General features: G+C 46.4%; 1 protein-coding gene across 9 annotated transcripts in view; it reads left to right on the plus strand.

Moving 5' to 3' along the window:
* LOC1269423 (nuclear pore complex protein DDB_G0274915) overlaps positions 1–25163 on the plus strand; it is a 187750-nt gene that overhangs the window by 68767 nt on the left and 93820 nt on the right. The gene's annotated exons all lie outside the window — the stretch shown is intronic.

Genomic DNA, 25163 nt, shown 5'->3' on the forward strand with positions numbered 1-25163 from the left:
TCGAAACACATCAACCTATCACCTTGTTTTAACCTCCCGAAACACCACATCCATGCGCCATTTCAATTGAATCGTTCGGTTCGTTTCCAATAGTTGAGTTGTTGCCCGTCGCCGACCGACTGCGAACGTGAAGCGACATCCTTAACCGATAGTAAAACATGTCAAACGCCAACGAACACTACACCGTAAATGGTTGCCGGCGACACCAAACAACACCAATTTCCAATGTCCTTTCGACAATGTTGGTCAAATAAATGGTGACCGGCTAGGGCGGTGGTAGGCGAACTCAAATTTCGATTGAACTTGCCTGCCCGCTGTTCGTCTTGTGAAGGGTGCGATGGTGGCGAACGTACAAAAGGGTTAGCAGCTCGGTGAACAGTGACGTGGAATGGATCAAGAAGCACCAACCCTGCCACTGTCAATGGTGGTTTGTGGTGGTACGGTGCAATGCATTTGGTGGGGGTGGGGGAGAACATCGTATATGAGCATTTCTATTTTCCCGCTGGCTTATGGTGTCAAATTAAATTCCAACCCCTCGCTCCTGCCGTTGTTTACTGCCGACGGATGCAGCCAACCATTTGAATGTAAATATTATGTACCATAATTTACGGTCGCTCTCATGCCCTCTATCTCATTTTCTCATTCGCTCCGTCTGCGAGCAGCAAAGTGCAACGATTGCAGATTGCAATCAAACAAACAGACATACTTTATCGCGCCCAGACCGATGCGCTTCTCGCATATCTGAAGTGGGCGAGCTGCAATAGAAAGTAGTTTAGCGGGAAAGAAAGAGAGAGAGAGAGAGAGAGAGAGAGAGAGAGAGAGAAAGAGAAAAAATAATAATGCAAACGTCAAGAGAGCTGCTCGTTGCTGCAAATGCAACCAACATCCTTTTCGATGCTTTTCCACTCTGCTCTCGACTAAAGTGCCGATAAATTTTCCATCCATTAGATTTTCACTGCTCTCTGGCGGTGTTGCTGCTTCTGCTCCCCGGTTCGTCTGCCCCGGGGGGGCTAGCAATACTTACTGTCGTCGACAGTGCTTGGATGCCGAGGAGTTCAAGCAAGATCTTCTCTTTGTGGCCCGGGATCCAACTAGCTGCAGCAGCAACTGTCCAACAAAGCTGCCTCTCTCTCACACACACACACACACACCGACACTACCCATTCGAAGAAACAGAAGCCGAAGGACTTTTGAAGGATCTGTGCAATTTTCCGTCGGATTCACGCCTCGTGACGCAATTTCAAAACGGCACGCGAGGCAAGTCGGTGGAAAGCGATGCGCGGCACTTGGTGAGCTTTCACGCCACAGCTTCTTTTGCGTTGGCCGTTTGTTGTGGTGGAGCGCCGGCAAGGCAGAGTAGTGGCAGTTGCATTGCAAGTGAAGACCTTCGCACCTTCGCCATCTGCCCCAACCCACGACGATGGTCTGTTTGCTAGCTATTGTATCGTATGTCACGGAATGGGAGGGAGAGAGCAGCCGAGCAGGAGAATGAGTTCTTTGGAGCGTGTTTTAATTATTAATCCACCGGCCCTTTTGCTTACGCCACTGAATTGCTGATTGAATTTATGAATCATTTAAGCGACGCGCGGGGGTTACGTGATTCACTGTCCTGTTCCCCGGGGGAAGTGTAGTGTACGAGTTGGTGAGCACTTTTGGTGCGGGTTGTTGTTTTAAAAATAAACGGCTTAAGGGTCCAATTGAGATCGATAGACAGTGGCTATCTTTCACCTAAACGAGCATGTAAAATATAATATAGAAAGAGCGTACAATGAAAATTAGTTGAATTGTTGTTTATCTTTAATTGTAAAGTAGAAGGTAAAAAACATGTAGGTAATTTCTGTGTTATTCTCTTGAACTAAATTAATAATTATTCATTTAAGTAACTCAAGTTGTTTTAGTTAAACTTTAACGTTTAAGTTCTTTGAACTGGATCCATTACATCGACGCTTATCCGGTTCGAAGGACTAAATTTAATTGGCTTCAGTTATCATGTTATAGTTTTGTCTCAACAAGCTTGACACCGTTCGTAACCTTTCAACTGAAATCAGCTCATAACAACCCCTTACAGAAAAAAACAAATCCAGAAAGAAGTCATTTCACATGTTCGTTAACCGTACGGTCACCGCCGTGCTCATAGCATACAGGTGACGCTCAGTAATTGCACAAGTTGCGAGATGCGTGAAAGCCCCGAACAAAAAGGATAAAGCACAAATGCAACTGCAGCGCTATAATCGAATGTCACGTGTCAGTGAAATGGATTATCCGGCTCGGAATGCCGAGCGTCCGAGCGTGAACGATTGTTTAAGGGTGGAAGGGCAAGGCAGTAGTGCCATACGCTGCACCGACCGAGTGTAACCGGAGACGGTGTGAAGCGGTGTGTTGTCACCTGATAAGATAAAACCTTCCAATGCAGCAATAAAAAAATAATAATGATAATACAAAACAAACGACAACACTCGGCAGCAGCAGCAGCAGTAGCAGCAGCTGGCCAACAATAGAATGCAATGATTGTCAGCGGGATACGCTCAGCCTCTCTGTTGTTTCAGCGTCAGGCTAGCGATGGTGTGCAGTGGGCGTCAGCGTATAGCGGATCAAATGCCGGCCGGGGGATCTGTTTGGTTTTCATTTTCAATTGCCGTTTGCCTTTGTTCGGTGCGGTTTCCATTTAACACTCTCCGGTGTCTTTCTGCATGCAGGAGCTTTTAGCATGAATTTAAAAGTGGAGTAAAATAATTGAATAGAAAAAAAAGCTAAATCATCTTCACACCAGCAAAACAAAGAATGGTAGCTTCTTGTCGCAGTGGATGGTAAATGATGTGTCATTTGGTATTCATTGTTAATTGTATTGAGATCCCGCACCTTTAGGCTGGGTTGAAGAGTATCGCGCGTTTGGTGTTACACCAGCCAGCTGGCACCTATTGTTGGCCAATTGTTGTGCGTGTGTACGCAATCATCATTAGGTTATGGATAGGGTAGCGCAAAATTTCGCCCATCCTTGGGCGCTTCACCATCATCCCCGGGGGAGCCTACGGTGTCTTGGCCCACCGTAAAACGTAACGGATTTACCTCCTGATTCGTTGTGTAGTTAATTGTATTGTGTAGCACAAATTGAAACCGAGCCCTGTCAGACTCGTCCGTACCACGGTGCTGGTTGGACTCTGCCACGGAACTTACGCTGCTTGCACTGGGTAGGGAAGAAACAACAAACCAATGGTTACACACACACACACACACACACAAAACCGCTCGGTAAAGCTTTTCTTTCTACACCGCCGGGCAGAACTATCATCATCTTTGCGGCCGCATTTACGTCAAACTAAAGGCAGAGCATGCTCATGCCCGGTGCGCCCGGGATGACTGGCGCAATGTGTTGCTTTGTTGTGTGGGTTTGTTTCTTCGCCCAGGCTGAACCTCATTCCAAGGGGGCAGGAGCGCTTTACGAGCAAGAAACGTTCCATTCAAGCGTTAGGGATTGCACTAAAGGCGTGTGAGTTGGCGAGCATTGCGAAGCTGAATCGATCACACGCTCTCACGCAACCCTTCAGTGGGGGAGCATCCAATCATCCCTGTACTTTCCAGTTTTGCTTTCGCTTTGTCTTATCTTTAGGGATAAGTTCGGGTCACGTACACTGCCAAACAGTGCGGTTCGTGTAGAGCTGACCCTTTAATCCTTGCGTTTGGCCATTATGTTCAATTCATTTTGTACTCCTGTTGGGGTCGTTGATGTCAATGTCGGTACACGGTTACATCGTTTGCGATATTTGCATTGCTCTTCGCTATTTGAAACGCATTTCGCTTCTAAGTTTGCTTAACGTCGCTTTGCTTAACTTGATGTTCTCAGTTGAAACAGAAGTGCACGGGCAATAGCCATCCACAAAGCGAATTGAACACAACTGATTCCAAAATAAGCTCAACGTCAAAGTGGGCGAAATAAATAAAAGATCTTGCACCCACTAGTCGACGGGAAATTAAACGCTCCTGCGTGCAGGATTTTTGGTGTAAAGGGCACACGTTTCCTGTGGCAAAGGCGTCCCTGCCGGTCGTTGAAATCGAAGTCCGAAAACGCGCAATAGTCACTTCACGGTAATGTGTTTTCGGTTGACTGGCGCCCCGGAAGAACGGCACCCGTTTGCGTACGCATACATTACTGCAGGGTCGGTAGGGTTCGAGTTCGGCTGCTCGACGGCTGCTCGAAAGAGCCGTAACGTTCGGTGTAGTCGTAACAATTGACACGAGTAGCACTGGGCGCCAACAGTTGCCGCACAGAATCATGCAAAGACCTTTACCCTTTGCGAAGTGCGAAGCGTCGAGCGTGATTTGTTGTCCACTATCTTGTTATTGCGGGAAATTAAGATGTCTCAAAGATGTCGGAAGATTGATCGCACCCAGTAGTGGGCTGCATTGAAAGCGGGCTAGAGGGTGAAACTTTCGTGTTTTATACAGTGAACAGGAAATGGTGCCGCGCCGACACCGACTGTGCTACAGACAGTTTGGTGGAAATACGAAAATGTATCGCCCCTTGCGTTTGCTCCGCTGCATGTAGTGTATGCTTCTGGGAATGTAATAAAATGTCTGCTTGTCGGGCGGAAATTGAACATCAGCCAGCCATCTGATGTACTAGCCTCTGTTTTTTTACCCCCCCCCCCCCCCTTCTGCCATTTGATGAGTTATTTCATGCGCACTAAGCATTAGAAAATCAATCGAGCGAGATGGCAAAAAAGCAGCGATAATAATATTGCTTCTATTTACACATAAACTAAGGTTCGCTTACGCCCAGCCTGTTTCGTTTGCATTGAGGATCACATTTCAAAATGGTCTGTACACAGAATCAGCTACTGCTATCAGTCACAAGCCGGGGCAAACTCGATACGCTGGCTGTAATTTTATCAGCTCTGATTTCACTGAAATCAGTACAAACGTGCCGTTGTTCGCAGTATCGTCATCCTTTCAAGCGTGGGGCAGTGCTGCATGCTGCTCGTACCTCCCGTCGCTCGCCATTCTTGGTAGTGGTGGTTGGCTTCAATCCGTGATTGGAAAGGGGTTATTTTTTCTCTCCAAAAAATCAAACCATCGACGCGAGTGTACAAACAAAGCAAAGAATGCATTTTTTTTAAATCGATTTCTCTCTTTCCGCGCATTTGCAGAACCGCGGATAAAGTTGCAAACTAAAATGGCAACCATTTTGATCAACAGCATCCGTTGTTTGTTTGGTCGCTTATTGCCACTGCTGCTGCTGCTGCTGCTCGATGTTTCAACCGAAACTTTTCCGTTCCATTCAATAAGACATCCCAAAAATATGATAATTTAATTAACGCTCGCGTCAAATGGCTACGATTCCAAAAACTACAGCGCAAGCTCCTTCTCCCAGTGACGGCCGAAGTAAGTGTGCTACTTTTCAGTGTGCAACTTTTAGGAGTAATTTTCCTACCATCTTTCCCCGGCACCGGTCGCGAGAACCGCGAAGGCGACAGCAGTGTTCCTTCTGGGAAAAGTTCATCCTTAGAGTGTACCCCGGACCGCTGTCGCCATCTGTCGAAATATGATGCGCGAAAGTTGGGCATTCCCCGCGACAAGGGTGGACTATTTTTGTGCCACAGAGCTTTTCGCTCTGTACTACCGCTTACCACCCCCCCCCCCGCCCCCCCTGCATCCCCATGCGGTTGGCCGTACCGAAAAGGTCAGTCGCTTATATTTACCAAATTGCTTTCTAATTCTGCGCCAGATTATTTCCCAATCGTGCTTGATTGTGTTTAAATTTGTTTGCCCACCAGCACCACCGTGTTGGCCACCCGTGCGCACGCCGTGCGATGCGCTTTGATTTTTTAGCCGTTCGTTTCTGAGCTCCGATTGCCCGCGTTTTCCTTTTCACCAAGGTACATTTGGAGTGGTTTTTTACGGCTCTTTTATTTGGACTTTCTCGGGATTGGGTTTCATTTTTGGCAGAACTCTCAGAACACTCGTTGCAGAACAAATCGCGGCCAAGGGGTAGCGAACAGGCCATGTCACACAAGACACTGAGACACTGAAGTGCGACTTGCCTTCGTTCGGCAGGATGGCATTTCTGCAATCATCAACATGTCCCACACTCACCGAGCATCGTTGCATAAAAAAAAAGAAGAAACGTTGCGTTCGCTAACCGACACTGTCACACCTATCGAATGGGAAAGCATAAATAAACGAATGGACAAGGGAGTGTGACAAGAAAAATGTGTCCCGTGCAGAACACGGCCATACTGTGCGAAATGGCTCGACAAGAGCAACATCATGGCCACGGTTATGCAATCACTGTTGTCGCCTTTTGGATGGGATCCCCGTCCCATCTTTCCCTTCCTTCTGAGGCCCGCCCGTGTACGGGAGAACATGTTCTACGTCCTTTGCCGTTCGAAAAAAACAACAACACGACCAAACCCACTTGATTGGTGAGCTGCTTTCGACACTGATGATACTGTTCCACTGGCGTGCCGGTTTTTTGCCCACTCCCATACTGTTAAGGCATCGGTTCCGGGCCATCCTTCTGCAGGCGCATATCACATTCATCGGATCGTACTGGTGCTGGTCGGCAGCACATTTAAGCCATTACAGTTGGGTTGCGGTATTCTTTCCTTTCCATTTTTCCCACCGCTTCCTGTTGACTAGAAGGAGGAGGGTTTTGTCCCCCCCCCCCCCCCGCAACGTGTTCTCCTAGTCATGGCACCGTGATAGTACCAGCACCGTCATCATCACCATCATCATCACCAACGCCATTGCACACTGCCCACCGAAGCACTGTCGACGTGCTCGATACCGAGCCTTGTGTGCTTCTTGTTCGGGGTCAAAGTTATGCTGGCCTCTCGGTACCCCCTGGAAAGGGGAGGAAATTAATCAAAAATCGATCAACATCATGTTTATCTCGTAGCCGGCCCACCGTTGCGATCGAAACCGAAACGTTCCGGTGCACTGGCGAAAAAGAAGAGCAGCAGTGGTTCGTGTGCACTGCTAACAAGTACTTAGCAGCAGCAAAACACGCCACCTCCCTCCTGTGTGTGTAGCGGGAGCCCTGTGTGAAGGGAGTTTGTTTCCGAAAAACAAGCAAGCATTTTGCTATCCAATGGCGCTGAGTCGCATTCGATTGGACGGGTGTGTGGAGTTGTTTGCCTGTTGTTTTCCCGAACGCAAGTGCAAGTGATACTACGCCCGGAGTGAAGTGATACAAAGCGTATTTTAATTAACGACATGTTTCGCCAGAACACTCGAACAAACAGCCGATGCGTAATGGTGTTGCCCTTTTTACAAGCACCACTTGCGCCAGTGGTTTGGTTTTGTGAAAGTGAAAGGTTTTTGGGGATGTATAATATTTTGCCTTCGTTGGAAAAGAAAATTGGATGAGTTTTTGTCATTCTTAAAATTGAATTTCCCTCCGGCATTTGGCTCTTTTTGGCAAATTAAAATGAGAAAGGTGTTGTGAAGAGTTGTGCAAAAATCTTTCAATTTTCTTTCCATCAAAACGCCGAACTTCGGCAAACAGCATCGGTATCGTGCCTGTCCCTTTCATCTAGAACGCGCGCCGTTTCACACCTACTGTTATGGTTTTGCTTCAGCTCATCGGTTCAACACCGTTCAAAGGGACCGTAATTATTTTGTTAAACTGCACATTCCCAAACGTGCGCCGTGTTCGTGGGGTTATTGCTTCCGCTTTCCGCGGGGGGGGGGGGGGAGGGTTTGGAGAGGAAACCGAACCGAAAGCGAGAAACCAGAACCAGAAGGGAGAAGAACCGATAGAAAAGAAGAACGGAAAACACTTTGAAGTTAAATATCCGATCGGATCGGACCAGATAGTGAATTTTTATGTACCCTTTTGACAGTTTCGTTTTAATTTAAAGAAAGAAAAAACGGAAAACTCATCCCAAACACCCATGCACACACACATACACACGTACTAGACACCAAAAACGCACCTCGCATCCGGCTCTCCTTTCGATCGGCACCTTTTTCATTATCAGCAGCTCGGGCGGTGGAATCTTTTCAGTTAACACCGGTAGCCCGTGCTGCTGATGCTGCCATTTAGAAACGTTCCTTTGGCTGGTTGGCACACGAAGGTGGTGTGCCCGGTGTCGAAAGTCCGGACTTCCGGGCGGCACCGATCGGCGCGCAGATGCAGGGGGTGCTGCGTAGTGGTAGCAGTAGAAATGCCGACAGCTCCCTCTGTCGGTGATAATTTTCAATCTGTTTTTCCACTTGGACTGCGGTCACCGAACCGCATCCTTCACCAAACCTCAGCCTCGTTTCACTCCGTCCCTCCTTCGCCGGTTTGCTACGAAAGCAAAGCAACATGGTCAGCAACACTAAACATCCACACACACAGTGAAGCAACCCCAAAATGCCAATCGCCTTCCGTGCAAAAGCTTTACCTCTCTGCTAGATTTAAACACCTTCGACTTTGCTCTCACCGGAAGAACCGATAGAAGACCATCCCAAGGAAGAGGGTCAAGCAGGGTCAAACAGGAGAGAGTGAAACTCTTCTCTCTTAAGGCACAAGCAGTGCCCGGTCACACTGCCCCCTAAAAAAAAGAGGGACGTCCTGCCAAAGGACGCAGAAAACGTATCCCAAGAATTGCCGCCGGTCAATCTAGCGTGGTTTTAGGTGTACCCTGGCAAACCGGAGGTTCTTTTTCGCCAGGGTCCTTCATGAGAAAGGTGCCACAATTTGTTGCTGGACATCAAACGAGACGGTGCAAGGCACGGGGTCGCGGGTTGGAAACGGGACAGTAAACGGACTGTTTGTTTTCTTCTGTTGCGGCCTTCGCTAGTGATTCGTCCTTCTAGGCGTTCGCCCCTTCCCGGTAGTCGAAGGGTCTGGTCGGCTTGTGAAGGTGTAAAATATCTAGCCCGGGTTGCCGTTTTCTCTCTCTCTCTCTCTCTCTCTCTCTCTCTCTCTCTCTGTCTCTCTATCTTTTGAAGATTCCGCAAATCTTCATAGCGACAAACGGTGCTTAACTATTTGAAGCAATATCAAATGAACGCAGTCGTCCACAGTTCTCGGGATCACTATCGGGATCGATTTTCCGTTGAAAGGTGCGCCGCGGATTGGGTTCTACCAGAACCGATCACACTGGTGGGTCTAATGAAGTATTTCAGGGAAGAGATACCGTCAAACGGGGGCTACGGTAATGGTTGGAATGCCTGATGAAGAACCAAGACCACTTGGCGGTGGGGGAAACGATTAAAGTAACATCACTCGCTTGGGTGTTCACATTCATCTTGGCGGTAGGGTAGAAATGTTCTTGGAACTTGGAAACTTAAACCATTCACACTCACTCGAAGCAAGTGAATGAACCTTTTCTTTTTTATATATATAATCGAGAAATCAATCACTTTGCCCGGGGGTGCCTTGCTGTGGTTTGCTGTACCGAGGGTGGAATTAAACAATTTCCCCTATCTCCGGTCGGTGCCAACAACGCACCATGCGGCGCATGAGTCACCCCGTTGAAAGCTTCACCGGCAGCTATATTTGCACCGAAATTCATTTTTGATAGATAAATGTTTGCACGAAGCAAAGCTACCCCAAAACTTGTCCAACATCGGCCCCAACATCTCGAACGCCGGACGCAGAAGAGTTTAGTGAAGGACGCAGCCGGGCAAATTCACTCGTCCCTTAGGGTCTGCTGCTGCTGCTGGTAAAACATTATCATATCTGTCAACTAAAGAGGCCCGGGTTAATATCAAACGAAGTATTGGACAAACGCAAACAAACTGTGTGTCTTCACAGTTTTCTCCCCGTTGTCCGTCCGGTCCCGTAATGGAAGATTTTGCATTTCGCCAACCCTCAACCCCAACAGCCATTACACTTCGTCCCACGGGGTTCGGTGCCTAGCGTTCGGTTTTGCCATTTTAGTCATGCGTCAAAAGTGGACGGTGGAAAAGTACCTGCTCTAGCCGGCGTAGCACCAGCACCGGGGCCACCGACTGAGCACCGCCATCTTCTGGGAAGGATAATAATTTGCTGCCTCACCCGTAGGCAAGCTCCAGGCACACTTCTGCTCGGTGGGTGTTTGAATACCAAGACGTTCGGTGTAAAACGCGCTTTACATACCTACTTCCAGTAGAGGCATGTTATAGGAAAATAACAGCAAAAGTGAATCTGTTTTACGACGAAGGAGCCACCGGTCAAACGACTGGAAAGAGCTGCATTGGATTATCTATCTTCGGTGGAATTAAAGTGACACGTGCATGCTGTCAATGTATTGACGCGTTAAAAAGCGAAACAAAAATTTACACTTTTACATCATCAAAACCAGTCCACCAGCCGCCCAATCATATCGTTTTATCGTGCGCTTGTTGGAGCGATTTTATCCCCGGCAGCACCAAACGGTAGCCAATTTATCATCATCGCTCTAAATCCATTTGCGTTCACCGTTAGCAATGTCGCTTCAATCAAGCTTGACAGATCTGTCAGAGGCTTTCCTGGCGTTCACGAGGCACACACAACAATCGAACTGTTTTACATTCTTCTGCAACAAAAAAAGAGAAACCCCGTACGTCATCTGTCATTCAGGCGGATGTGTCTGCCATTTCGACCAGCCATCCCAACCGTGCCCAGCAGGATATTCTAAGCCGGCGATGAAGGAGTAGGAAACGGCACGGGAGCAAAAACGGGAGAGAGAATCTTGCCGATTTGCACGAAACACGACAGCCGTCGAGAAACTGTAAAATCGTCGCCGGAGTAACGTCGTACTATACCACTCCTCGCCATCCAAACACGCAAAACGACACGTTGTAACTGGACAGGAGCTACCCAGCTTGGGACGTTTTCTTGGGCCGCAAAAACGGGTTCTCCTCCAACAAGTCAGCCCACAACGGCGGTGGCGGCACAGCGTGAGCACTTGCCGCGAGGTTTTGCACGGCTTGCCTCGCATGATACGGCAGAAACCCGGCGGTTACCGAGAATGGGATGACTTTGGATAAATATTGTCCCGAAACACCGAAAGACTTCAATATCCGTGAACGGTGCGCGCGCGTGTGGCGTTTTGTTTGCATGTTTTAATTTATGTTGTGCCGTATCACTTTCACCACACAAAACTGGTCGTCGCTCTCAAATAGCCTACGATGGGAAGGAGAGTGGTGCGATGGTGGTGGTGGGTTAACATGTGTTTTCTTGTCTGGTTAAGTCTATTGTTTGTCTAGGCTCATGCTGTGCAAACCACGCACATACTCACACGCATGCATCACACAAGGGTTGGGAGAAGCCTTATCACTTCCCGGAGTGAACGTTTGGGCTTCCCTGGCAGAACACGGGCAGAACTCACATACACCACAGACGGCATAGAAAAGCATAGGTTCCCCGTAGACAGCCCAAGACACACACCATTAGTGATGGGGTAAAGTTGGCAAAAATCCGGAGTCGACACTGATCCAACTCTGAAAATTTTGAAATCGTCTCCGCAAGGTAAGTCCGCCCGGAGTTGTTCAGAGTCGGAGTCGTCGTGAGTCATCCGGAGTCGGCCAGAGTCATCTGTAGTTATTTGAAAATGTCCGGAGTCGGAGTTGACCGTAGACTTTGCACGACTCTAGACGACTCCGGGGGTCTCGAATTCCTGGTGGAGCTAGTGACTACCATTTTCCCGGAATCATAAACGGACTAACTTTGAAGCTTTGAAGTCGTGGGTGCGCTCCAGAGAGCACATCACTACACACAATCTTCACGCAGTCACTCTGCAAATGCACACTGGTGTACGGCAGGCGAACGTTAATTTATGACACTGACTTTTGGGGTTGGAAATGGTTTATTTTCTTAGGTGCTAGGAGCCACCCGCTGATAGGATGGGCTTTCCCCGGTACTGCAGTATGAGTATGATGAAAGTTCTCGCTCCAAAGCAAACGGTTATCATTTAGTCACGTCAACAAACGGTAGAAGAGTATAGCGGAAGAGTTGTGCCGGTTCTAAAAATGGAAAATCTCCAACAGTGCATTAAAGATTGTTGATAACGGTGGCAGATACTATAAAGGCACTGCAAAACGTCCGACTGGCGGCTTATCGATATTAAATGTATGATAATTTTAATTTTCTCAATGAAATGTCATCTTTTTCAAAACGAATGTGGTCAAAACGTTTTGCAGAGGTAGAGCATATTTTTCCCCACTTGAAAAAAACCGTGTTCATGTTATCATTTCCGGAAAAAATCCTATTTAAATAAGTTGAATCCATTTTAAAGTTACATAACTTCGTGACTACTTTTTTATATTTTGCAAGAGACTTTGCGCCACCGTGAACAGAGAATCACAACTGCCCCCAAGGAACGCCGGTTCTGGGAATGCGTAAAATAAAGGGCAACTCTTGTAAAACTGAAACTTCCTGGAAATTGCAAAATTTGTTTTGTGGTGGTGGTGTTTAAGATCCTAGAAGTAGGCTCATCGCCAACAATGCGTTGTGGTTTTCTCAACGAAGTGAAACCTCGAAACAGAACAAAACTTATGAATATATTAAAAAAATGAAAAGTATGAAGCACATGCACACCCAATGCCGGTTATGCCGGTTATGCTTTAAAACAACACAATTTTTCAAAATCTCACCGCAAGACGCGTCATTAAATTTCTTTGAACTCGTTATTATTTTCTAGCTTAAGACTAGTTAAATATCGATTCGGCAGCAAGAAAGAATATCTCTCTCTTTCTCTCTCTCTCTCTCTCTTTCTCTCTCTCTCTCTCTATCTCTCTCTTTCTTCGCAAAACCCGATAAAGCTTGCCAGCTCGACACCTGTTGTGGACAGGTAGCCCAGGTGGCAAAACATCCCTTCCGCACGTAACCCTCATCCAGACCCATTCCAGTCCTTGATCGGTTGCAAGATTAGTTCGCACTTCAGTTCGCGGTCCGATGTTCCAATTACTGCCGAATATTAATTAACACTTGCCGTACCGGGCCGTTTGATCCCGCTCATCCCCAGCCGCCCCGGGGGCATCCGGAGCATCTTCAAAGCGGACGGTGTTTGCAACCCAACAGGCTCGCAACCGTACCGACGGGGGGTTGGCACGCGGGAGGTGTCGCCCTTGACGTGGTGGAGTGATTTTTACTTCACAAAATACATCACACCGTCAGCGAAAAGCCGCGTCCCCCGAGCATGGCAGGCGGGCAAAAACTGCAACATGGAGATCTTCGTTTGATCTTCGAGAGGCGAGGCCGCTGTTAGAGCCGTTTGGAAATAATTAAGAGCTGTTCAGAGTTCAGCAGAGTCTGCTAATTTCTGTACTGTCGTTGTGGGTTTGTTTGTTTCATCCAGAAAGCATAAAAAAGAAGAAGCAATGGTTCTAATTATCGCATTACCTGTATTTGGCTGTGGCTTGAAAGATTAATTTGAGAAGTAATTTAACAAACACACCACGTCAAAAGTCTTTAAGTGTTGACCACTCTTTACTGCGCGGCATCAATCAACCTTGAGGTAATCGTGCGGGCATGTGAACTCTTGACCTTGAAGCATCCTGTGTGGCATGAAGAGTTGGTTGGTGGTGGTACATCCGCCGAGGGGCACAGCAGGGTCAAGATCTCCTCCAAACCTCGGTACACATAAATCAAGCGGAAAATCATTTCTGCTCGTTAATTTATGTGAAAACCACTGCACACACATACACATACACTAACACGAGCTCGCTTGGCTTACAGGGCGCGTTTAATGTGGTGTGCCGCGAAAAAGTGGACCAAACAAGCGAAACCCCCCCCCCCCCCCCACACACACACACACACACGCTTAACGTTTGCTTTTATTGGTCAGTGAATCGTAAAAACAACATTGGCCACCTTGGGCCGAAGCTCGTGCCACACTCGGTAGTGGAGGTGGGAACGTTTTTGTTTTGTTTGGGCTTTTGGAGAACCTGTAAGGAAAGCAAAAGATTGCCCTGGGGCCGCTGGTTGCTACACGCGACGACCCAAACGTTGCTTCAGCATTTTGATGTTAAAATCGATACGAGGTGTTTAGCTTCGTTTTGGGTCGTTTTTTCGTCCTTCCTCAACACTAGTTGCTTGCTGGCGAGCGAAGGTTTGAAGCGTCACGTGTGTTGTGTATTTGTTCTCCACTCGTATGGCTACGCGTCGATTTGTTGCTGCATGAAGAGAATAATGAAGCAGCAAATCATCATTTTAAACGGTAATGTTTTAAATTTGCTATTGAAAGTGTTACACAATCAAATCAACATCGCTAGAGTAAACGTTTTACCACTGCGTTGTTGTGCAATCGGTTTTGCATTCCCGAAACCGACCGAGCTTCATTTTAATCACACCGAACGCAACGGTTTGGAATTTCTGTTGCGTCATGATGGTTGGATGGTTTTGCCAATTTTGCCGGTCCCATTTTGAGATGAAACATTAAACAAACCGGGGACCAACTCCACCAGCTGCTAGCGGGTGGGGCCGTTTTGATGGCTTACTTTCGCAGCACCAGCAACAGCGTACCATCGCGATACGGGTTTTAAGTGCGAATGCAAAAGATCTCACTATCGATTACGCTATCATCGTCGGATAAAAGTTTCAACAAGTTTGCCTACACCCGGACAGGCCACTTACGGGCGGCAACGAACACGAGTACGACTTCCTAACAAGCACCAAGGCGGCAGGCTTTTAATTAATTTTTCTCACCATTCGCCTGCCAACACGGCGGGCGGAAACGGGCCACCGGGCGCCCGGGAGGACGATAAAAATTGAAAACTAATTAAAATTTTACAACTCCTCCCAGCGGGGCCTCGCATCACTCGGAAGTTCGGAAAAGAAGAAAAGAGGAAAACAAAAGTACTGTCCCCTGCCTGGTGGCGGGTGCTGGGGTGGTGGTGTGAAAAGCGATTAGAAAACGAGTGACGTTCGTTTGCGTGTTGCTTAGTGCCGGAATGTCTCGGAAATTAGAGCCACACTCCACAGCTAGCGCGCCGTTTGGTCGCAATTGTCGCCAGCTAAAGCGGAAAATGTCTTCCCGGGTCCACAGTCCGGCAATGTGGCTCTCCCTGTGCCGGACACTCACACCGACCACCCTGTTACCCTGTTCGTTCTTAGCCGTGGTACTAATTTCTTCCCACTGCCCGGCGGCTTTGCAACCTGCGTCCCGGGCTGCCGGATGTCCTCCAGCCCTGCGTTGAAGAAAACAATGGCCAAAGTTGAAACAATGGAGCGCGTAACGGCCAACTAGGCTAACTCCCGCGCACCCGGATGCAGCCAAGCACCGGTCAATTGTCTTTTCATGCTCACTGGCCGAAAGTTTTGTCACCCGCCGAACGGACACCCGCACCACCCCTCAGCACTTTTGCGCCCTCGGACTCGAAAAGTTCTGCTTCTTTTGCTGGGTGAGTTAAAAAAAATGTAGCAACAGGCACACAACCCTCCCTGGGAAGGCTAGTTTTCGGATAAAATATGCAAAAGACACTCAACCGTCCTGCCGGGTTCGTGCGTCCTCGCGCTGAGTTACAATCAATAGAACATCAGCCTGGACAGTCTCGTAGCAGTCGGTGCTGTTTTGAGAGTTGGAACTTTGGGCTTGAAGGCATCACATACCCACTCACACACACACACACCCGCTCCCCCAAGGGGTATCGTTTCACGAGCCTCGAAAGTTGCGCCGCTGCCTTTCGATAACCGAACGACCAGCCCGGGCAGGGGGTCCCGGGCTTTGCTGCTGAATATTTTAACACACAACTCTCCTAGGAATAATTTAATTACGAAAACAAACACTCTTCAGAATTAGCACCGTGTTTGGAAAATTTGCTTGTTTTTTTTTTGTTCTTTTTTATCGTTCGAGATAGGCGGAACGTTTCTCTTTTTCTCTCTCTCTCTCTCTCTCTCTCTCGCTCTCTCTCTCTCTTTCTGATCTTTTTAACGTTTTTTTAGTGGTGGATTTTTTAGTGGTTCCCTTTCTACCAAACGGATGTTTGTTTAGATCTGCTCCGTTGTGGTGTCCTATAGTTTTGCGGGGCAGTGTCTGCCCTGAGAAGCTTCTCCGGGGCACCGGATTCATTCAGTTTTGCTGAAGTTGGATAAAAATCCAGCGAAAGACCCGAAAGTCTTCTTCCTCTGGCTTCTTCGTGAAGGACTTTCCTGAGGTTACTTTCAACTATCCCAAAGGTGCATTTCATCGTACCTTTTTTGTGTGTAAAGGTCCGAGGTGAGGGATTTTTTTCTGTGTGTCAGCATCGTTTTGCTGTGCTGTTTCATATTTTAATAACTTACTCAAACACAACGAACGTGCCGAAAGGGACGGTTTGGTGTAGAAAAGAAAGCACAGAAAGCGGCTGAAAAATGCTCCAACCAACACCGATAAAAATCTGTCTATTTGATTTTAATTCAACTTTTAATAACTCTTGTGTCTAATGTTGTTTTTTTCTTCTTCTGTGCACTTTCTTAACCTACTTCCTTGTCCATTGCTTGTGTTTCGTTTCAGGTAAGAGGAAGACAGACTGGGGCGGGCGAGCTGACGGGCGAGCAAACACCATTATATGCCTGTTCAGCAAATCCAAAGGTACTGCTGAGCTTGACGGTATCCGTTGCTGTGCTTGCTTGCTAAATGGTAGGCTTTTCTCCGGGATTAATGAAATGGAAGAAAAAGGTAAACACGGCCCTGGAGTAGGTTTTCGTACATAAAACGTTTTAATGTTTCGGTCTGTTTCTGTTTTATGGAAGCAATTGGAAATGTTGAAGAACACAAATGGCCCAACAATCAGTATTTGTTTGTAATTTTTTAGCACTCTCACTCATTTAAAATGCTTGTGATGTTACGGTTTACGGTTTAATTTCAAACTGTTTAAAACCATTATTTGCATTCCTAGCACACTTACACACACACACGCACCTACGGAACAATCAAATTGCTTTGTGTCGCACAAAAGCGCACCAATCTAAAAAGCTCACGCCGTACCGTTGAATGAGTGCGCAGTACCAAGAAGCGGCAGCGTTCGCTTCCCATCTGTCCACACAGTTTTAGCACTTTGTTCGACAAAACATCAAACACACATTCCGATCCGCTTTATTGAACGAACGCAACCCCGGTTCGCTTCGACCCACCCAAAACGGCGAGCGTGCTTACAATCCTCCGAATGTAGGCGCGCGCTTTACGCTGAGCAATGCAGAAAATGCACCATGGGGCTGCGCGCACTGTCTAGCTGGAATGCGAAAATGAGAATCCGTTGCATCCGTTGAGCAAGCGGACGCGCTTGCTGTGGGTGTGCAAGCACGGGGTGCGGGTTGCCGGAATGCACCCCAAACCTCCACGGCCATGCGACGGAGCGTTGACCCAGCGCAACGCTATGGCTCCCCGTGGACACTGCGACTGACAAATGCAGCAGTAGCACTAGCAGTGTCGTTCCTGAGCTGTGACGCTCAAGTGCCGGGCCCGTAATTCGAGCGCCTTTTGTTGCTCGACAGCGACATCTAACGCGCACGGGAACGCGCAAACACACACACGCACACACAGACCACTCCATCGCAAAGCATTAATCATTCCACTTTATCTATCCAATATTGTCACAACGTAATCAATTCATTTATGCAACACAAGCACGATAATGATAATGTGCAAGGCGATCTAATCTTATGCAAATGTAGCGCCGTGTACCGTTGGCGCACGCCAACAGTACCTACTTCCGGGATCCGCAAAAGGGGGTCAGGCGGGGGTCGTGTTTCGATCCGTGATCATCGTCATTATCGAACAGTACAGCGTGTGCCGTTGTCGAGCGGTGCCATGAGTGTCATGGTAGAAGAATTCCCGTGTTGGTGATCCGGCTTTGTTTGGGATTTTGTTCCCTCGGCCCATGGCGCTGCTGTAATAAGATCTGGTATTGTTCTAAGAGATTGGACTTTGATTAGTTAGATGTGGATAGTATGAATCCTGCGCCCGTTGCTAATCGATTTGAAGAGTATTTGCCTAGTACAGTTTATTGCTTACCGTGTGGATGTTATCCTAAATGTGTGAAATGTGAAATTCGATTACGAAGTTTGCATTTGAAAATATAGCTCCAACTTGAATGAAACGTTTTACACTTTCATAGTTCTACTCTTATCGTGGTCTATTAACTACGTAGAGCACAACCTTATGACGCATCATGATTTCGAGGGCAAGGCTCTTTTACAACTCACCACTCCTCTCTCAGATAGTACTATGAAGCGTTATCAACACTTCCATTCGATTAGGAACAGATATTGCACACATTCCTTGCTTACATAATCCTATGTATGCTCTGTGCATGGTGAACTGGCCAGCTGCAGGCCAATGTGACTATTGATCGCCCGTTTTGGACGCCTTCCATCAGATAAACGCATATAATTCAATCAATAATTTATAAGTGCCACATTAATTCCGCATAGCGTGCGGCACGATTCCACTCCTCCATTTATGTATCTCCCTTTCCCTGCCCGCACTCGACCTCGATCCCATGCTCCCGCGGCATGGGGCGATACTGTAGGAGTGGAACACATTGTCTCGAAGGATCACTTGAAAAGATGGGCGATGGTACGTGGCACAATTGCTAAGGTCACGCACAGCCGGTATGCCGGCTGCAGAGCGCTGCATTTGTGCCCTCGACAATGGCCTGAGTGGCACTCTCGCGCTTTGGTCTGACTGGCCCGTTCTCGATGGTAGGACTGTAAATACAGCCAGCCCGGGTAGCAGGAGGATAAAAGCAACGCTCATTGTGCTACTACCCGGCCGGGTGTAACGTGACCAGTAATAGACAGACAAAGTGAGTGATAGTATCAACCTGTCGTTTTACGCTGACGTTCATCCGGTTTGTGCTCTGCTCTGTCTCCTCGACTCCTGTCTCCTCGAGCTACTGACTACTTCCGACATGTGTGTGTGTGTAGGTGTGTCGGCCACTTTCCATGGCCGCCCGCTTTTCGCTCGGTTTCGTGCAGAATGCAACGAAAGATTATGTTTACGGACATACGGCTTTGTTTGCAAGGGCAGTCCGCTTCCGGTGGAGTCTTGCTTCGCCGGTACCTAAGAAGGAAAATTAGGTTAGTATTGCTGCTTCATGTGTCCTCGCCCTACGGAATACGGACGGTGTGCGTCGGATGATTCATTTATAAAATAGATCTTACCTATTCGTGTCGGACACATGACGTGATAGCAATTGCATTAGGCGTATTACGCACTGTTGCTGCAGCTCTCGATACGTGCAATCCAAAGATGTCGGTGTATTGTTAGCCTGGCGGGTTCATCTGGGTGGGACAAAGTGCTGCAAGGAGAAGTATGTTTTAGTGATGCTGTATTGCATGATCTTTACGATAGAAATCATATGAAAATAATAGAATTTTACGATGAAACTGGAAACAAATTCCATTTTCCTGTAGTTACTTGCTTCGAGCTTATCAACAATAATAAATAAATTTGATTTTTGCATTATTGACATTATCAGTGCGTACTAAAAATAGGGAAAAAAGGTAGTCAATATCTCTTTAAAAAACTTCCAGACTAAATCCATGCTTGTCCAGACCTCATTCACACTGCTGGTTGAACATTACAAACGATGGGCCCAATCTCCATGGGCGCGACGCTAATTCCTTGCAAATAATAAACGATGGTAAATGTAAATTATGTGACATCGCATACACACAGAAACTGGTTTCCCTCGGAGAGCCCGATGGCCGCGAAAGATGAAATTCCATTTTAATGCGGGTCTAAATGCTGCATGCTGCCAGGCAGTTCTACTTTGTAAACCATACACCCCGGGCGTGTGCGGTGGGCTTGAAAGGATACCAAGCTGGGGCCGGGTTCTGCGCAATCATAAAATACGAAGAGTGTTTGTGCCGGCTGAGAAACCGCAACACAACAAGCTTGGGGATTTGCTGGGGAGGCGATGGAAAAAGAAAGAAACCAAAAACATGTTCAGCATAAACAATACGAAGCTAGGGAGGGATTTCGGTGGCTTCGCCATATAGAAGATCAATGAAGTTTCAAGTTCATTGTACAGAATGTGTTACCTTCGTTGCCGTCGAACCGGATACAAAATGTATGAAGGAGTTTTGGTTGTGTTCTCTGAAAAACTCTGCAACCGTGTATCCAATATCGAAGAGTATATTGGAACAACAACAAAAAGAAGGAAGAAATAACATATGGGAAACCATCGAAAAGCAGTAGCAATGGCACGTGGTAAATGGTTATTATGGTCAAAATTTGTCAGAACCGATCGAAGGAAACCAAAGAAATGTGTCGTTGTCGAATGGAAAGCCAGACGAATTGAGGCTCAAATTACCTGCACGACACGTTACGAAATCAACACTAAGAGTACAAGGTTCCAAATTTTCATGAGTAAATACTTAACAGACAGTAATAGACAATGCGGCATGGTCCATCGTCTTAAATAAAAAATGAAGTGTCCACCATTGATATGGGGTTAATAATTAATGCTATTTTGACAACTATCTTCAGCCAGGAGAAGACAAATTGACGTTAACTACGGTAAGTTAACCACGGTCAACAATGAACGAAGCGTATTTTATTCCTGGAAAAGATTAGTAAACAAAATATCAGGTATGCCACACAAGACGCACGAACGGGAATGTATAAAGGTCAGGTGGAAGATAAGGAGTTATCGAGCTCGTCCATTAGGCCCTTAAACAATCTTCAATAATCATTTTATCCAATATAGTGCTACAGATTGATGTTCACTAAAAGGAGACGTTTAATGGGAAATATAATCAGACTATTCAGACAAAAGACTAAAGCAAAAGTATGCCGTTTTAGCTATTGTTCACGTCATACAAAAATGTGCAATTCGGTTGCGAGCCTCTATAACTTTATCTGTATGCGGTATAATCTCTCTGTAACATGGCTTGTTTCAAAATTTTCGGCATGATTTTAACAAGAACCTGTGTAGCGCATTTCTTCAATCGATTTAGCTTACAATCAGCCAAAAGGAAACTAAATTATTTTCAAGCAGGCAACGAAGGATCACGAACGCCAACTCGAAGGACTAAATCCGGTACCTTGGGCACACGTTTTGATTCGATTCGCATGCAAACTAAAGTGGGAGGAAAGCAATTTCGGATTATCGCGTCGTAAGTTTTTCCAACTTCACCATCGACACACACACACACACACACACACACATCCTAGAACAGCCTCTTGTATGCATAGAATCAAATACCGAAAAATGGCACTAACACACACGCATACGAGGGAGATTATGGTTTGGAAGCTTATAGACCCTGGACTCGTATCGAAATCGATAGTCGATTTCTGCTCAATGCTAGCGTTCTTCGTTCTACTTCCGCCTTGGATGTCCTCGGCCATAACAACAACCCGACAAAAAAAACTATTTCCACCGGACGACACATCTTCACGAACGTGCAGGACCGCTTTTTTTTTGCTTACTGCTGTTGCTAAAGTTGAGCCGCTTATAATTCCGTACGCATATCTAACCCGTCGGACAGTCATATTCCGATAAAGAGAAGAAGGAGAAAAAATAAGCAGCTCAGTCCGGATGGAGGAAAAACAATCCTTCCCGCCCTGGTTACGTTTCGGGGGGTAATCGAATCGAGGCATCGAGGCTGTGGGTGTTAGCGTGTAAACATAGTGCCGTGAAGAATCATTTGCTTGCTTGTGGATGCGTGTGTGTCTTGTCCTGCTCACTGTGATGGCACCAGACCAGGCGGGGTCACTGCGTTTTGGCATCGTTTTGCATTTTTTCACCTAAACAACAGTCTGAAAATGAAAAATTGGATTAGATAGCATTAGGGTGCTTGTGCCGGCCGAGATAGGAAGCATTGAACGATTTTTGTTGTTGTTGTTGCCTCGATTCGCTTCAAGATTGGCCAGATTGTCCTATAAAGCCGGCATAATGCACACCTCATGCATGAGAAAATGAATAGTAAGTGTTTGTATGGTTCTGATTGCAATGGATGGGCACAATATCGGTCATAGAAATTGCAATGAAATTGACGGTTGAAACATTTATACGATGCAAATTGCATATGAAAGCATCCGGAAGATTCCATATTGATTGGGGGAAAAAACGGGCGAAAATTCTTGGTGGAAAATAAACCCGAACAGCTTAAGATAATAATGATTCTACCTACAGTATAGCATTTCAGTGCTTCACTAGCCTTAACTTTACTGTATATTCGCTTTTCGTCTAACTTTTTGCGCCGTTCGAGAGTACTGAAATAAGGAACACAAGAGCGTAAACAAACTTGCCATGCCACTCTGTCGCTGCTTTGACAGAAGGTGCTGCCCTGTTCGATCCAACATCGGTTTCCATTAACCGGCTCAAATCGTGCGCCCGCGGGTAGCATAACTTTCGGGCAGCCTACACTCACACACCTGGGAAATCAATATGTTGGCTGTAAAATTTACTGCTAATGAGTTTCGGAAACAGTTCGCACTGGAAAAATCGGCTGCAAATGGGCGTACAGCACAACTTCAGCGTCTGTGTGGGAAAGCTATTGGGTTCTTATGGGAAACTTTTCTCCAAACGAACGAAATCGAACCGAACTCGGCTCGGCGAGTTTTGCAGCCCTGTTCAAGGATCAATTTTCTTTCGCGTGAAATCTAAGAACCTTTCCGCTCGAATGGTTTACACGAGCATCATAACTTTAAACTTGTGTTTTGTGAGGTTGGTAAGAGGGAACGAGAGTGTGTGCTGATAAAAGCATTAAGCCCCAACGGTGTTATTGAAGTTTTGGCTGTGAATGTTTTTAAAGCAGCAAATGAATTGTTGATTGAATTGGAATTTTTTACAACATTTATGCATTGAAAGTAATGTATAGTTATAAAGTAATAATTATTATTGCTCTCAGACTTCATGACTTCATGCTTGATACATGAGCTCAGTGAGCTAAATGTGCTCTTGATGATCGTGTGGCTTTTCAACACATACGGTGCAACAGTTTCAGATCAACCCTACAGGTAAGCTGTACCTAGCTCAATTACTTCAACTTCACACCGAAGCATCGTTACCCAAAAGTTTGAAATTGTAAGTGCACCACACCCGTTTCGAACCGTTTCATAACCCTTCCCTGTACTCGCATACAACACGAAAATGTGTTTATGTTGTTGCGAGAAAAGGTTATGTGTAAAAGGCGTTACGGCATCAGAGGTTGCTAGCGCTTCGAGCGAGCCATATGTGCTAAAAGTAGAATCGATTAGTGGCGTTCTTCCCGGGCTCGTTGTACGCCATTAAATGACACGAACGAGCTAACGCTAAAACGCCAACGAACTACTGCTCACCTTGTTTACTGGCCGGAGGAGAGGAGGTTTGCAGCGCGTCAGCGAAGGGGGGAAATAGTTACCGATCGTAACGCGAATGGGCCTTCTTTGCAGGTGAAACTAGCGTTGCCATTTGGGTGATTAAAGTTGAAAATTGTTGCTACTTCCTTCAATTAGAATTAGAAAGCCTGGTACGAGCGCAAATGTGCTAGCGCTGTTTATTGAGAACCTGCGAGAAGGTTGGCTGGCTTTAGCTTTTGCTAGCATGAATAACTTTTTAAATGCTACGCTGTTGGTGTTGCTTGAACGTTTGTAACGCTGCTTAAGGTAAAGGAGCCACAAACCGGGAGTGCGGGAGTTGTAAAGCTGCACGCAAATTTTCATGTTTCGTGGCTGTGCAAAGTATTGGGCAGTAAATTGCTAGACGATGACGAAGACGAAACTCACACTAGCGAGCCGAAAGGGGTTAACGAAAAGCACATAAAACCATAACGCAAACTGTTCCGAATAACGCGAGCGTGGTCGATTTGTGCGCGGTTGGTCACGGGTTATTCTTACAAGCTGTAGCGCAAACAGGCTCACCATAGGCTTGTGGGTAATAAACACAAGTCTCCAAACTTTCGTCAGCCTAAAGTTTTAAGAGGAGAAAAAAAGTCCTATAGATTGTATAGCCTATCAGAGTAGATGGGTTTTTTAGGAAGCCAACGGCCAAAAATCACACAATCGTCCGCTTTTGATCCCCGAACCTTGGATCGAACCGAAACTCGTGCCCTGTATCAGCGGACAAACAAACATTCGATTAAGTTCGGTTCAGCGTAGGAGGAGCAGCGAAAACAAACAAAGAAAATGAGACCCCTTCGAAGGCGTCAGCGAAAACGGTGTCCCCGTACGTTTGGTAGAATTGGAACTCTTCCGCACACGTTTTGCAAAGAACGTTTACGTTTGCATTCCGCTGTGTTGGGGGAAGAAAAATAAGCAAAAACCCTTGCAAGGTACGAAGTGCTGCGAAAGACGAGCTGCTATGCCGGTGCATACGTTGCGGAAGAATTTTCAACATCGTACCGGATCACGTTCAGCTGCAGCTTGTGTGCTGCGTGAGAAGATGAAGTTTATCTAGAGGAATGGTTCTCACGTGTTTTTTTGTTGGCCCCATGAGAAAAGAAGCGATGAGTGGAACGCGGAACTATTTCCTTCACACAACATCAACAACTTTTGAAATGTAGGAGACTTTACATTCGTTATTGTTAAATTAATTGAAATGTTCATAAGGATTTTTCACATTAAAGGTTATTTTCCAACTCACAAAACAATACGTTTGTAAACAAGAGTTTAAGTGCTTACTTACATGATCTCAAACTCTGTTGTACCAATTCCACATGAAGATTACATACTTATTATAATAAGCCCAGCAAAGTTTCGGCATCAATGCCTGTACCCATTACCTCCGATGAATAATTTCTTCCACCTTTAGCAATCTTCTGGCAAATTGACAGAAGATGAGCTACGCGCGAAGGGTTCGTCTGCCTTTCCATTGGCGTACCATGATCGAATAATTGAGGCAAATCTTGGCCGAGGATTGTAATTGTAATCAGCTTGAAATGAGAATAAATATTGTATTGCACGAATCGAGCGGCTTACCGTGCCTTAATTAGTCAATGCGGCAATGGCTGGCGGTGCCTTTTGCGGAACTCGCCCGTCCAAACAAATTCACTTCAATCTTGGTTGGATTATTGGGCGCTTGGGATAGGGGCTTTTTCTGCGTAAAGCTAATGGTTTTGCTATTTCCCGTAAATAGGATAAAACATTGATTAGGAATGCCGTTGTAGATGGAATTGTTAGAACCCGCTTGGAGGTGGAGTGTGCTTCGGAAACGATGAAGGATGTTTATGCAAATTTAGGTACATTTTGTCCATATTTATTTTCGTAACAAGCATTAGAAATTGGGCCACGAAAATGATCGACGGTATAAGGGGATTGAGTGTATTAACTGTTAAAAAATCGCACCAATTACCTTCAAAC

Source organism: Anopheles gambiae, chromosome 2 (assembly GCF_943734735.2).
Source record: "Anopheles gambiae chromosome 2, idAnoGambNW_F1_1, whole genome shotgun sequence".
NCBI lineage: Eukaryota > Metazoa > Arthropoda > Insecta > Diptera > Culicidae > Anopheles > Anopheles gambiae.